This window comes from Perognathus longimembris, chromosome 8 (assembly GCF_023159225.1).
Source record: "Perognathus longimembris pacificus isolate PPM17 chromosome 8, ASM2315922v1, whole genome shotgun sequence".
NCBI lineage: Eukaryota > Metazoa > Chordata > Mammalia > Rodentia > Heteromyidae > Perognathus > Perognathus longimembris.
Genome location: NC_063168.1, coordinates 16,567,788 through 16,583,822, shown reverse-complemented (window position 1 = coordinate 16,583,822; position 16,035 = coordinate 16,567,788).

The following is a 16,035-nucleotide window of genomic DNA, read 5'->3' as shown; positions in this document are numbered from 1 at the left end:
TTTGCTCAAGGGTAGCACTCTGCCACTTGAGCCACAGTGCCATTTTTAGCTGTTTTCTATATATGTGGTGCTGGGGAATTGAACCCAGACCTTCATGTATACTGAGGCAAGCACTCTTACCACTAGGTCATATTCCCAGCCCCACCCTTGTGAGATTGTTAAGAGTAAATAGTGCCTGGCAAAGAGCAGACACTGATTATTTTTGGGGTTCTGTACACAAGGCATATCAAGTTTCTAAACCATGCATCAGAATGTGATGTATTTGAAATAGGATTTTTGCAAATATAAATAGTTAAAATATAAGTACTTCACTGGACCTTTAATTCAATGGGACCAATATTCCTCACAAGAAGGGGGAAAAAAAGACAAAGATACAGACATACTGAGAAAACACCAAGAAAAAAATTAAGGGAGGAAATGAAGAGATTACTAGAAAATTAATAGAAACTCAGAAGAGTGTATGGGGGATCTTTTTTTCCCTTACACATTTCAAAGGATGACTAGATGTGTAGCTCCTTGACTTTGGACTTCTGGCTGCCAAAAGTGTGAGACGAAACAATTTTGTTTTTAGCTGCCTAATTTGTGGTCTTTTGTTTTTTCTGGCAGTCCTACAAAGCTAATACACTTATTGAATGTAAATTATCTTTTCTCTTTCCTCATATGTGCTTAGTAGGAAGTGAAAAATGCCTCTAGTCAGAGGGTTATTTTTCCTCATAACCCACACAGGTAAAATATATGGGATTACCTTCCGAAAGTACTGCCAAGCAGCCAGTAAAAGAAGCCAAAGAAAAGTTGGCAAAATACAGCATAGTTCTATGGCTTCTCTTTGAACTGTAAACTCACTTTTGTAACATTGGAACATTCCTCTATCACTGTGTACCTTGAACAGAGGTAAAAAAAAAAAAAAACATGTAATATGTGGATGCATTTTTTTCAACTTTTGTTGGACAGGATCCTCTCAGAATATGAAAAGTCCTTGCTTAAAGCTTAAGAAACCCAATTGTACTGTTTCCTCCTCCTCCTTTTCTTCTTTCTCTCTCTCTCCTTCTTTCCCTCCATACCTCTCTCTTTCTCTCTCTCTCTGTATCTGTGTCTCCTGCTTTATTAAAGTATGATTGACAAAAGAAAAGTTGATATATACTGAAGGATAAAAAATTCATACATTGCTAATTATTACTACAAATTAGTTAACCACATTTTCACTATAACAACAGTTTACAGTTTGTGCAAATATGTATGAGAGCAAGCAAGAGAGAGAGTCTTTGTCATTAGGACCCTTATGGGCTATGCTGCACCATCGTGTACCCTCCATAGAACTTATTGATCTTATAATTGAGACTATTTCCCTGTGACCAAGATCTCTCTACTTCCCCAAACACCTGCAGACCAGCATTCCATGTCAGCTTTGATGAGTTTCACATTTTTAGATGTGTTGTATACGTGAGAGATCAGTTACAATAGTTGTGATGCAGCTGATTTATTTCACCTACCTAATGCCTTTCAGATCTATCCATGCAGCTTACAATGTCACAATTTCCTTCTTTAAAGAAAATGAATTTTTAAAAATGAATATGCAAATCTTATTTCTCTTTTTTTAGTCAAAATCAATGTACTTTATTTCATCATTCTAGTTTTTTATTTTATTTTTTTAAATATTGACTTATTTCTTGTCAAAGTGATGTACAGAGGGGTTAGTTACAGTTTCATACATAAGGCAGTGAGTACATTTCTTGTTCAACTTGTTACTTCCTCCCTCATTTCTCCCTCTTCCCCCTTCACATCCCCGCCCCCCCATGAGTTGTACAGTTGGTTTACACCAAATGGTTTTGTAAGTATTTCTTTTGGAATCATTTGTCTTTTTATCCTTTGTCTCTCGATTTTGGTATTCCCGGAAGTGGCGTGGTGGCTCTAGAGGTAGAGCACTAGCCTTGAGCTGAAGAGCTCTGGGACAGCTCCCAGGCCCAGAGTTTAAACTTCACAACCGACCCCAAAAACTTTGGGCTGGGAATATGTCCTGGTGGCAAGAGTGCTCACTGCTTATTTACTGAATAAATTTTAATGACTGGATAATACCCGTTCTATCAAGTGTGAGACAATACCTCATTATCCTACTGTTTTGTGTTTCCTTTATCATTAGTGATGATCATTTTTCATGTACCCGCTGTGCTTTCCCATGGTCTTTCTTCATGCATTTAATTCATTTTTTTTCAAAATAGTGTTTTTATTATCTTTCAGTAGTTGTAAAAAGGAGTTACCATTGAACAAACCAATTTATAATTCCAATATGTCCTGATTGGTGTCACCTATTTTATCATTCTATACATCCAACCAATCTCCTCTCCTCAACATTCTTAGTTTTCATAGAATATTCATTGGATATCATCACTGGATTCTCTTCTCCCCTTCTCTCTTCATTCCTCTAGCCTGACCCCTTGGTATCCTCCCCATCTTATCTTTCAAGTGCCAGTTTCCTGGTCATCATCCTCTGCAATTGCCATATTGGAATGACACATTTGGGTGCACTTATATACAATCCTATATTTCCAAACCCTGTATTTACTAATTTATAAGTTAGTTCTAATTTCCACCTATGAGAAAGAACATGTACCCTTTGTCTCCCTGAACCCAACTTACTTCACTTAACATAATTACAGATAATTTAAAGTTCCAGAAACACATGGATTTTCACATGTTTATTTATATCCTGTAAGTTTTTTTTTTTTTTTTTTTTGGCCAGTCCTGGGCCTTGGACTCAGGGCTTGAGCACTGTCCCTGGCTTCCTTTTTGCTCAAGGCTAGCACTCTGCCACTTGAGCCACAGCGCCACTTCTGGCCCTTTTCTGTATATGTGGTGCTGGGGAATCGAACCCAGGGCCTCATGTATACGAGGCAAGCTCTCTCGCCACTAGGCCATATCCCCAGCCCTATCCTGTAAGTTTTTTGCAAGAGGTTGCTAGTTCTACCATTTGAACTGTTTTTCAGTGCTTTAGGCACTCCTAGTATGTAAGAGCATGCTCTTTGTATAGAAAGGTAGTTTAATTCCTTCAACTTCTTTTTTGGTGCTTTTGTCTTTGACATTTTTAGTTTCTCTACAGGATATCAAGTGTTAGATTTATAGAAATAGTAACTATGAACAAATTGGACTGATCTGAGAGAAAACTTGTAGATGTTTCTCAATATGAAATTATCTATGGGTTTGTGATATGTGGATTTTTTGTGTTGGGATGTATTCTTTTGATGTTTAAATTGTTGAGGGATTTTTTTTAATAATAAAGGAAGGAAACTATTGTCAAATGTTTTTATGTACCAATCAAGATAAACATGTCATTTTATCCTTTATCTGTCAGTGTAATATATATATATATATACACACACACATATATACACACATATATATTTCTATATATGTCATCCTTATATTCCAGGAATAAGTTTTATTTGATCCTAGTGAATTATTTTTTGTGAATTATTATCATTATTAATTATTTTTTTTTGCCAGTCCTGGGGCTTGTGACTCAGGGCCTGAGTACTGTCCCTGGTTTCTTTTTGCTCAAGACTAGCTCTCTACCTCTTGAGACAGCATCACTTCTGGGTTTTTCTGTGGTTGTGGTGCTGAGGAATAAAACCCAGGCTTCATGCATGCTAGGAGAGCACTCTACTGTTAAGACACATTCCCAGCCCATGTGAATTATTTTTATATGCAGGTACATTCACTTTTCTAATAGTTGGTGAAGATTTTGCACTCATGTTCCTTGAACATATTAGCCTCTAATTTTTTTATGTAGTACTATTAGCAAGCTTCAGTATCTGAGTAATGCTCACTTTTAAAATGAATCTGAGTTCTAATACCAGTATATACAGTTTCCAATATACTCAGATAAGATACAGTGATAGTACAGGTACAACCACAGGAACTAAGAAAGTGAAAGGGAATATCAAAATCGAGAGACACAGGATAAAAAGCCAAATGACTACAAAATCAATGCTTGCAAAACTGTTTGGTGTAAACTAACTGAAGAACTCATGGGGAGGGAGAGGGAAGGGGGAGGGAGAGGGAAGGGGGAGGGAGAGGGGGGAATGAAGGAGGAGGTAACAAACAGTACAAGAAATGTACCCAAGGACTAACGTATGAAACTGTACCCTCTCTGTACATCACTTTGACAATAAATAAGAAAAAAAATAAAAAATGAATCTGAAAGTGTTCTCATGAGTTTCCTGAATTTGAGAAAGAATGGTCAGAGAGAAATCACTTTTAATGCAATGGTCTCACAAATATCATGGAATTTCTTTATTCTTTTCAGTATTTTCTCTTGTGAATGAGCCTTGTAATATTTTCTTTTTTTAAGTTTTTATTATAAAACTGATGTACAGAGCCTTTTAATATTTTCTTTTCAAGTGACTTGCTTGTTTTCCCAGTTGGTATATTTCTATGTTTAATAATGTCTGTGGTTAATGCTCACTATTGGATTTTACTCATTGTATTCTTCATATTCAGAATTTCTCTTTCATTCTTTTCATATTGATTTCTACTGCTTTATTTACTTCTCTTTGTGTGTGTGTGTGTGTGTATGTGTGTGTGTGTGTGTGTGTGTGTGTGTATTTGGCCAGTCCTGGACCTTGGACTCAGGGCCTGAGCACCTTCCCTGGCTTCTTCCTGCTCAAGGCTAGCACTCTGCCACCTGAGCCACAGCGCCCCTTCTGGCCGTTTTCCATATATGTGGTGCTGGGGAATCGAACCTAGAGCTTCATGTGTAGGAGGCAAGCACTCTTGCCACTAGGCCATATTCCCAGCCCCTTACTTCTCATTTTCTTCATCATTTTCTTTTTCTGATTTTTTTCTTGATTCATTGGTTCTCTTGTACTTTGTTGAATGTCATTAATTTCTCCATGGCTGGTTCCTTCTTTATTGATTTCTTTTAGTTGTCTTATGATTCCTGGTGTCTCTCTCTCTCTCTCTTTCTCTCTCTCTCTCTCTCCCTCTCTCTCTGTGTGTGTGTGTGTGTGTGTGTGTGTGTGTGTGTGTGTGTGTGTGTGTGTTCCTTGATTTCTTAAAGTCTTTTCTTCTTTTACTTGAGAAATCCTTATCAGTTTAATCCTCATGGAGCATCTTTAGGGGAGAGACACTATCACCAACAGAATGATTAAGAATTCTGAACTTCTCTTAGAATATGATGAAATATCTCAATAATTTCACATACCTTTTTCCATTATGAATGCCAGTTCTCAGGGGTGTTTCCCCTTTTCCTTCCTTCCTTCCTTCCTTCCTTCCTTCCTTCCTTCCTTCCTTCCTTCCTTCCTTCCTTCCTTCCTTCCTTCCTTCCTTCCTTCCTTCCCTCCCTTCCTTCCTTTCCTTTTCTTTCTTTTACTTCTGCCTATCACCACCTTTTAGTAAGATGATGATTTTTAAAGTTTTTTTTTCTTATACCAAAGTGGCAGGTACATTGTTTCCTTCATGGGATAACAACATTAATAATATCTTCTCTGAGAGAACCAGAACTGAGACAATGACCACTTGGGCTACACCTATAAGAGAATCTTAAACTATGCATTCCATTGTCCATTCTCTAAATTCTTCCTTTACTTAATTGAATGCCCATATTTATACCCTGAAGTCGACTGAATAAGCACCTAAGTGCCTTCTTTCCAGGGTGCCATGCTACATAATCTTTCTAAGCCATATTCTTTTCCTAATAAATTTTCTTATCACTTTTACTATGTTAGTATCTAGCCTAAATTTGGCTTATTTTGAACAGAGGGAGCAGGGTTGATTAGCTGCAGGGAGTTTCAAATAATAGCTCCTTAACTACCAATAACTCCACTTGGCTATAGTGTAAACAAGCAACTTCACTGATCCTTGTTAGGAACTCTAGTATCCACTCCAGTTAATTTATGCATAGGGAAATTTCCTTAGGTGATTTTGGAGATCAGAGCTCTTAGTAGTGTCGGAGACAGACTTTAATATAATCCTAAGTGAACAACCTCTCCAGTTGCATAGTGAACCAAGGCTCAGGAAACTAATATAGAGGATCTTTATATTTGCTTCTTCCATTACAACACTGCTTCTCATCAGTTCCACTGAATTTTTACTCCTTTTCTTCTCTCATGTAACTAAGTTCTAAATCAGACAGTTAGTTACCAGTGTAGTAGAGAGGAAAAAACGAAATCACATCCAGATTCTAATTTCAAGTGAAATGGCTAAAAATACTTTTAAATTGTCCAGCCTCTAAAGAGAGATACGTATTGTAAAAGGAGAGTGATGGCATGAAAGGCAAATGAACCAATAAGAACCAGGAATTTTGTGCTTGTTTTAATTAAATTTTAATTAACACTTCCTAATCTTAGAGTGTCTGTCTAGTTAGAGTCACCGATGAAACCTCGGTCTGTAACACAGTGCCTGGCATGCAAAAGATACCCAGTTATAGGCTTATTGAATAAGCAGTGCATTAAAATATAAAAGAAAAATGAAAATAGAAAATACAGAAGTTGCAAGTTTTTTTGTGCAATAGAATCATTTTGATATTGTGGACTGAACTTCATTTTGGGAAGCTCTTAGGATCTGCAAGCAGGATTGAGATTTTCCTGTCTAATCTACCTAAAACTGGCATTCACAGACATTGTCTTTTGTTAATTAGATCATTAAGAATAGTCATGGGGGCTGGGAATATGGCTAGTGGCAAGAGCGGCTTGCATCCTACACATGAAGCTCTCGGTTAGATTCCCCAGCACCACATATATGGAAAACGGCCAGAAGGGGCACTGTGGCTCAGGTGGCAGAGTGCTAGCCTTGAGCGGGAAGAAGCCAGGGACAGTGCTCAGGCCCTGAGTCCAAGGCCCAGGACTGGCCAAAAAAAAAAAAAGAATAGTCATGGAATGCCTCATTTTATTCATGTCTCAATGCCATTCTTTTCATTAAAAAAAGTCAAAGATTCATTTCCAAATTCATAGCAATGATTCTTTTAAAACAATAACAAATAATTATGAAAAAATATTTTATATTTGTTTACTAGCTTGTATTTTTGTGAATACCAAACTTACTGAAAGATATGTTACCTTTAGAATACAGTCTAAGATAAAATAAACATTACATAAATAATATTTAAAACGGAATAAAACAACTAAAATATTAATAAAAGATGGTCTTGTTATTTTAATAAGTCAATTTGCATGAAAATTAATAATTAAAATGTTTTTATAACATTAATAGCTGGTAATAAGCACATATTTGAAATATATGCAGATTTTCACAAGAAAAAAAGAGAAATGACCAACGCCACCTATATACTTATATTTTTGTCTACTCTAGTATGTCACATAGCTGAATCATATATAGAGTGTAGCCTTATGATTCTGATTTCTTACAGTTACTATAACACATTTGAAATATGTGCATGGTGTTAGATGAGTCAATGTTCTGTTGTATTGTGTCTCTTTTTTCATAGAGGTAACTGTGTGCACCTAATTATAAGAAAAAAAGGACATTTGGGTTACTTGAAGATTTTTGAACTGTAAACTTTCATTGAAAAGAAAGCATTTTATCGAATAGAAACTTAGAAAATTACATTTTCTATTTGAGATCCAAAAAAAAAATTCTCTATCACACACACACACATAAAATACAAACCATGTAAAATGTAAACTTAAATACAAAAACAATCATTTTGAATATGTATATACAAAACAAAAGTAATGCTAAAAATAATTTTTAAAAGTCTACATATTAATTATAAAGGAAATAATTTTTTTCACATGGAAAAGTAAACAAATCTGGATACTTCTGCTTCTGCTTAATGAGTGTAGACAATTGTCTTATATTGTAAAATTTGAAATGTTGCTAAGTCAGTAGAAAAAAAAATAGCCTGGCCATGGTGGCATATGCTTGTAGTCCCCGCCTCAGTAGGTTGAAAGATTGGAAATTTGAAATCCATTTGGATAATAAAGCAAGATCTTATCTCCTTAAAAGAGAAGAAGAGGAAGGAGAGGAGAAGCCAAAGGAAAGTGATGACAAGGAAGTTGAAGAGGAGTAGGAAGCAAAAGATAATATAGAAAAAATAATATAACAACATGGAGGCGGAAGATATATGCTGGAAGGATAGCCTCTTCAACAAATGGTGCTGACAAAACTGGAAATCCATGTGTAGAAAACTACAGCTAGACACCTATATATCACCTAGCACCAATATCAGTTCAAAATGGATCAAAGACCTCAATGTAAAGCCAGATATCATGCAACTTTTACAGGAAAGGGTTGGGGAAAAACTAGGGCACCTGGACACAGGTCAAAACTTGGTAACTAAAATGTCAGAACCACAGAAAATCAAAGAAAAATTGATAAATTGGATGACACTAAAATTAAAGGTTTCTGCCCAGCAAAATACATGGCCTAACAAGATAAATAGAAAGTTCACACAATGGGAGAAGATTTTTACCAGCCACACATCAATAAAGTGCATAATACCTAAAATATACTTGGAACTCACAAAGTTGACCTGTCAAAGAAACTACTCAATTAACAAATGGGACTATGACTTAAAGAGAAATTTCTCAGAAGAATAAATATGGCCAATAGACATAGGACAAAAAAGGTCCAATACATTTGTCCATAAAGGAAATGCAAATCAAAACCACTGCTATGCCACCTCACCCCAGTTAGAAATCCAACAATAGCAAATGCTGGTGTGGATGTGGCAAAAAAAATGCAGTTGGTGGGAATACAAACTGGTTAAACCACTCTCTGGAAAGGAGTATAGAAAGTCCACTAAAAACTAAACATGGTGCTTACCTATGACCCAGCAATTCCACTTCTAGGAATTCATCCAATAGAGTGCAAATAAGAATACACTAAAGCCAACGCCACAACCATGTTTACTGCAGCTTTATTTACTGTAGCCAAGATACTGAATCAACCCAGATACCCCTCAGAAATGGTGTAGGAAGGAAGGAATCATCACATTTTTAAAATTGTTTATAATTTTGTTTTTTTTCCAAATTTTTATTATCAAACAGAGAGGTGTATTATGTACAGAGAGGTTACAGTTTCGTACGTTAGGCATTGGATACATTTTTGTTTATAATTTTGTATTTTAGTTTTTACTTAAAATAACAGAAAATTGAAAATAAATGTCAAAGTATAAAACCCATTAGTGCTTGGTAAATCTTTTGTATTCGCTAGTCTGGTAAAACTTCAACCTTCAGAATTCTGTTTACTTGTCTCTCATACAAATTTTTGACTTTGGAAATTACCAGCAGATGCAAATAAAGAGTTCTGATTCACATTGGATCACCTTAGGAAGTAGGCATGGAAATAGACGACCAAGACATCTGTCTCCACAGGTAAAAATGACAGTCAGCCAAGTCTTCAAACCAGGACTCCTGATTTACCTTTGCTTCCTTTCCCCTCTCCTTTTCAAGTTGATGTTCACTTTTGAAATATTATATTACCGCATTGCACTTAATTTGCCAAAGAGGAGCAGGTGAATCATGGCTCCACCTTCTGTTGAGGTTACATTCATTCTACCTAAGTACTCAGCTACATTGTGTCCCATACATACATGTTTCCATTGCTTCTGAAGCAAATTCCCAGATTCCTAGCTCACCAGTCTTTCATACTTACTGGGAACTGCATTTTGTCTCCAAACTTATTTTTGGATGAAAATGAAGCATGGAGTTTCCTAAACCCACTTACTTTCAGGAAGCCTCTGCTATTAGTTCTTTATACAGACTTTCATTCTTAAGGAATTACTACAGGTAAGTGAAGCTAATTGCAAAGCAAATAGTGTTAGCCTACTTGCAATTATTCCTCCCCCATCAAATTTTCAATATAGTCTTGAAATAACTTGTTTCATTTTGCTCACCAAAATAATTTAGACTTTTTTCTGCAAATGAATAAATGCGCTACTTGGATATATCCTATGAGCAGGATTTACAATTAATCTGAGGGATGAGTAAGTTACTCATTTGATCAAGAGATACAAAATTCATAACATCAGTGTAGTTGTGTGGTATCTAGATCTAACATGGAAGGTTCCAGTCAGGTAGAAAAGATTAGATACTGTTCTAAAATAAGAACTATAATGTTGATGGAGAACATGCCATAGCATTGCCCTATTTTAGTTTCTTAGCTTTATCTAGTTAGTCTTAGGTTCTAAACTCATCTCCACTGTTTACTAGATGTATGACTCAGGGCAGATTTCCAACTTCTCTGCTTATTTCTGAGACAGAGAAAACTAGAATACTTTCTCATCAGGCCTACTGTGCTTGAATATATGAAGCATTTGAAGTGCTTAGCACAGCAGCCTGCACAAAATGAACCTTTGCTACGATGTGGTAACAGCTTCCCATATACTGGCCTCAGCATCTTTCTTTGGTATTTTAGCTTATGACTCAGACTATCTGGCTAGTTTCCTTCAATTTGGTCGAAGGGTATAATAATGAATTACCATTTTCACAGCGTTTATAAGGCAATTAGGTATAAATTTCTATTTCTTTGGTTCTCCCACTTGTCCGTGTGTTTCTTATAGACCTTGAAGCCATAGTGCCTGACAAAAAGGTTATGAAATTTTCATTTCAAAATGGAAAGAGCCATATAATTTGCAAAGTGGCTAAAAAAGTTCCCTGTTCTATTAGACATGACAGACTTGCTTCTTCTTACTATGTGTTTCTGAGGAATGTTGTGCTTCCACAATCCAAAATAGAGTTAGCTGAACTTCAAGCTCTCTTTCCTATTAAAAAGTAAGTGTGGGCCAGATGGGAGGTTTAAGGTGTAGAACCTTTGCCTAGGAAGCATGAGTGAAAACCCCAGTTCCATGAAAAAAAAAATCTTAAAATGTAAATGTAGGTATATGAGTATATAAATGGTAAACAAGTTTAATAAATACTATAGAATGCGTTCATGATTTATTGATTTGTTTATTTTTCAGTACAAACACATTTAACCATGGTCACAATAGAGCATGAAAAATGGTTTCTTTTCTTCAATGTCTCTAAGGTTCTTGTCACAGTTTTCTACAAATAGGCAAAATGCCTGGGCACTGTTGTAGAGTGAATCAGAGGGTGCTATTCAGTCTAAAATCATATCATATGTATCTTTACTTTGGGCCTTCTGATGTCACTGTTAAAATACAATGTGTTTTTCCAGTCGGAGCTATCATGGAAAGAGATGAAGGACTATAATAAGTTGCAAAATATTTTCAGAACATGAAAGTCTAAACATTACAGTTTTTCTATTTTATGGGTGAGAGAGTCTTTTCAGGCCAAGGGTATATTTCTGACTTGAATAGAGAAGGACTGAGAAACACAAGATATGATGGGTAATCAAGGTAACGATGCCCATGCAAAACATATTGCCATTGGAATTACTGCCCTTCTTCACTTGAACATGAGTGATGAAAACAATCTGTGTGTAGGCAGCAGCTTGACCCAGATGGAATTGCATATTCACAGCTATTTTCTTCTTTTGGAATGAAGATATCTTACTTTCTTTTGGGCATTCATTGATTTTTACTGAAACACACTTTGTGTCCAACAGCTCAAGGATCCTAACAAGTAGGTAGGCATTCACATTTGAGATGTTTATTGTTCATTAATGTGAAGGCTAATTGCATGGTGATGTGGCTGAGTGAGTTGCAGTTCATGGCACTTGCTTCCTGTAAATCCTATTACTTCTTTAGTGAAGCAACGTTGGGTGAGTGGACTATTTTTGGCTCAGTTTATTATTTATTTATGAGGATGCAACCGAGAGCCTAAAACAAGTTCTTATTATTGTAGAAACAGTAGGAATGTTAGGATACACATTGGTGCAATTATATTTAATTAGTGTGAAGTACATAAAAAAATAAATGTCACTATGTCACTGCTACTCAATTCAATGGAATATTGTAGAGCATGTTAAAATTTATGGTATACTTCATGTGTTGTAGATATACACTGGAGAATTTTAATAAAGACCATGTTTACCTGAAAAGGAATAGCCAGATTCACCTTGCCTTTGTTCACAAGAATTTCAGTACTAGATCACAAAAATGAAAAGACAAAAGAGTTTCATAAAACCATGATCCATACGAATTCTTTGTATTCCTTCATAAAATGTGGTGGAATGTTCTACTTTTTGTGTTCAGAATCCTCTTCTGTCTAATAGTAACTAAGTTTGTTCAGCTGCTAATTTCACTGCTCTCTGTACAATGCTTGGTTTGATTGCAAAACCATTAGTAGAAGGTTTTCTGGTCTGGACATAAGTGGCTTATGCTTATAAACCTGACTATTTGAGAATCTATATTTGGAGGATGAGATTTGGAAGCCTGTCCAGCCAGAAAAATTCACAAGACTACTTTTTAACTCCTAGTTGGGCATAGAGACATGTGGCTATCATCCCAGATTACATAGGAGTTTGGAATTAGGAAGTGTCCTGGCTCCAGGACAGTCTGGGAAGAAGAAAAATATGTGAAAATCCATATCCGTTGAGGATAGCTGGATACACTAATGCACACCCGTCATTCTAACGATGATGGAAGCCTAAAATAGGTGGATTGTAGCTCAGGAGCATATCAGAACAGGAACTGAAAGACTATCTCAAAAATATCTAGGAAAAGCAAAGTCGGAAATATGGTACAGTATAAGAAAAAGTAGTAAATAATTCAAACCCCAATGCTGAGAGAAAAGAGAGAGAGAGAGAATATGAAAATTGATACAGAAGATTATATGGAGAAGATGATAAGTTTGATGGCAAAGAGAAAGGATGATAAAGGTAGAACAACATTGAGGAATGTCAATATCTATTGGCCCAGACAAAGAAGAAATTTTGGTGCTTGGCGTGATCAGGCTTTATCATTCATTCAGTAATAAATTAAATGTATAGATTTATATGGAATAATTATACACTAACTCCAGTGGATCAATATCGAGCACTGATAGGCTTATCTATCTATCTATCTATTTATTTATTTATTTTGTGGGGCTTGAACTCAGGGCCCAAGCACTGTCTCTGAGCTCATTTTGTTTTTATGGTGATTATCTAAGATAAGAATCTCATAGACTTTCCTTCTGGGACTGGCTTTGAACTATGATTCTCACATCCTAGCCTCCTTAGTAGCTAGGATTGCACACGTGAACCACCAGTGTCTGGCTTGCACTGACAGTTTTCTCTTCTGAAGTCACATTTGCATGTTCCTTGAAATTGAATTATAATTAATCAGTGGTATAAGTGTTGGTTGTTTATTTCCTTTTGCTACAGCTATGTGTTTTAATGAGGGGATGCAATGTGAACAAAAATGATGACACAACCTCACTGCAATGAACTTAAAATGGCATAAGAAGGATGGTACCAGGAGGCCCAGCCTGCTTTCCTTTTAGCTTTGACCTGTGCATCCCTCCCTACACAGAGAACAGTGCTGCAGATGACACAAGCCAGCAGCATGAGAGGTTTGCAGTGATGACCTGCCAGCTGAGTAGCTACAATCACTACATTTTAACTTCCACCTTTTGTATTCTACTGCACAATGGGAAGGAAAGGAATCAGGTTTTCATCTGGATATATATTGGGGCTTGCTAGGTGAAATGTCTTCATTATTCTCAAATAACCTTTCCCTTGAATATAGCCTGTCATCCTCAACAAAACATAGCAGTCCAAAGAGATCAATATTCACTCTCTAGTCCAGGTGTTGTAAAGAAATGAGTGAGTTCCCAGAATGCTTTAGACTAATTTCACAGAGAGATGAAAAGGGAATAAATTTTTTCTCACCCTAGCCAACAATCTGTTAACGTTCTAAAGCACAGCCTAGGTGATTTTTTTCCCAGGAGTTTCCTATTGACTATTACATATGTGCTATTCTTATTCTAGGCAATGACTGAGACTTATTTAATGAGCCAACCAACTTTCTCTACAGAATCATGAAACTGCTTATATCCGTTGGTAAATTTCATATCACTGATAACGTACATTCTTTTTTCTATATCTTAAAAACTGCTACAAATATGTTGAAAATGTGGCAATTAAAGCTTAGTGAGAGAATTTATCTTTTCTTCATCTCTGACTCATTTAGTAACATACTGGGACATCTTCACAGATAGAGATAGCATAACTATCCTATTGTAAAATTATTCTGTGCCAAGAAAACTGTGGTAGAGCCAATAAATACTTTAATTGCCACTGTAACCAGAGAGAGAGAGAGAGAGAGAGAGAGAGAGAGAGAGAGAGAGAGAGAGAGAGAAAGAGAGTCACTCTTCCTTTTCTGTTGCTTATTTATTTATTTATTTATGATGCTAATACTGGGTATTAACTCAGAATTTCTCTGACAGTTGTTACTCTTTCACTTGAGTCATATCTCTAGTCATTCACTTTGCTAGTTAATTGCAGATGGGATTTCAGAGACCTTTCCTCTAAGGATGGCTTCTAACCATGATCTTGTAGTTCTCAGACTCTTGAATTTTTCAGTATTTCAGTATTACCTATCTAGGGTTCTGTTCCGCAGAGCTTTTAGGCTCTTGAATAGTAGCATTGAATTTAATTGTAGTTTAAGAGTACTCTTACTTCACTTAATATAATTATTTCCAAGCCATTCCACTTCCTTACAAATGTGGTAAAGTCATTCTTTCTGATGGAGGCATAAAATTCCATTGTGTATATATACCACATTTTCTTCATCCATTCATCCACTGAGGAGCATCTGGGTTGATTCCATATCTTAGCTATGGTAAATTATGCTGCAGTGAACATGGTTGTGCTGATAATGTTACTGTGGCATTGCTTGAGGTCATTTGAGTAAATGACCAGGATCTGGATCATAGGGGGCCTCTATGTTTAGTCTTTTGAGAAACCTCCATACTACTTTCTAGAGTGATTGAACAAGTTCACATTCCCACCAACATCTGTCTTGGCCATATCCCCACCAACATCTACTAGTCTTAGTTTTCTTGATGAGGGCCATTCTAACTGGGGGTGAGGTGGTATCTCAGTGATGTTTTGATTTGTATTTCTTTTATGACCAGAGTTGTCATGTGTCTATTGACCATTCTTATTTCTCCTTTGTAGAAGTCTCTTTTTAAGTCTTTCGCTCACTCATTAATGGAGTTGTTGTTTCTTTGAGGATGTTTTGTGGTGAGGGGATTTAATTTGGGGGGCTATAAGTATATTTTAGTTATGAAGCACTTTCTGGTGTATAGCTAGTGAAGATCTTCTCGAAATCTGTGAGCTTTCTTTGTATCCTGCTAGCTGTGTCTTTGCCATGCAGAAATTTCAGTTTAATGCAATCTACTTATCCAACCTTTCTTTGATGTGTTGTGCTTCTAGATCTTTACTTAGGTAGTTTTGACCTATGCCAACGTGCCCTAGTGCTTCTCCTACTACTTCCTATAATATTTTCAGAGCATATTATCTTGCATTGAAGTCTTTGATCCATCTGGAATTGATTATGATTCAGGGTGATATATAAGAATCTAACTTCAGCAGAATATGTTTCACAAACCAAATCACCCAGGTAAATATTATTTTCATGGTGTAACCACCCTGTCTCTATCTAATATATATATATATGTAATATATATATGTGTGTGTGTGTGTGAATGCAAATTTAAATAAAACATTACATTAAATATTATCATATAAATGTAATTACCAGAATGTCACTGTAAATTTTGTATGGCTCTCTATGTACTAGGAAAGAAAATTAAATATGTTTCCTCACAAGTTCTCAGTGCTTTGCATTAGCAAACACTCATGGATCTACTCTGCACACATTAGTTACTGAAGTTCCATTGTAAAGCATAGGTAAAATATACAGATTCCCCTGGTTCTCTTGAGGGACATCCTGGGTCTCTGTGTAATCCATGAAGATAAGTACTGAAGTTGTTTTCTGTTGATTTTAGTGGTCTAAGCCATGGGTTAGTTCCTTGTCCACATTATTCAGGAGAAATAACCACATTCAGTAGCTCTCTGCCTGCTCTCTGTACTTTCCCATGGCACATTGATCCTCAATTTCTAAACTACCTTTGTCTCCATTTTGCAGTGAAGTCCACTTGCTTTTTCTGGTAACATCTAACTGGCCCA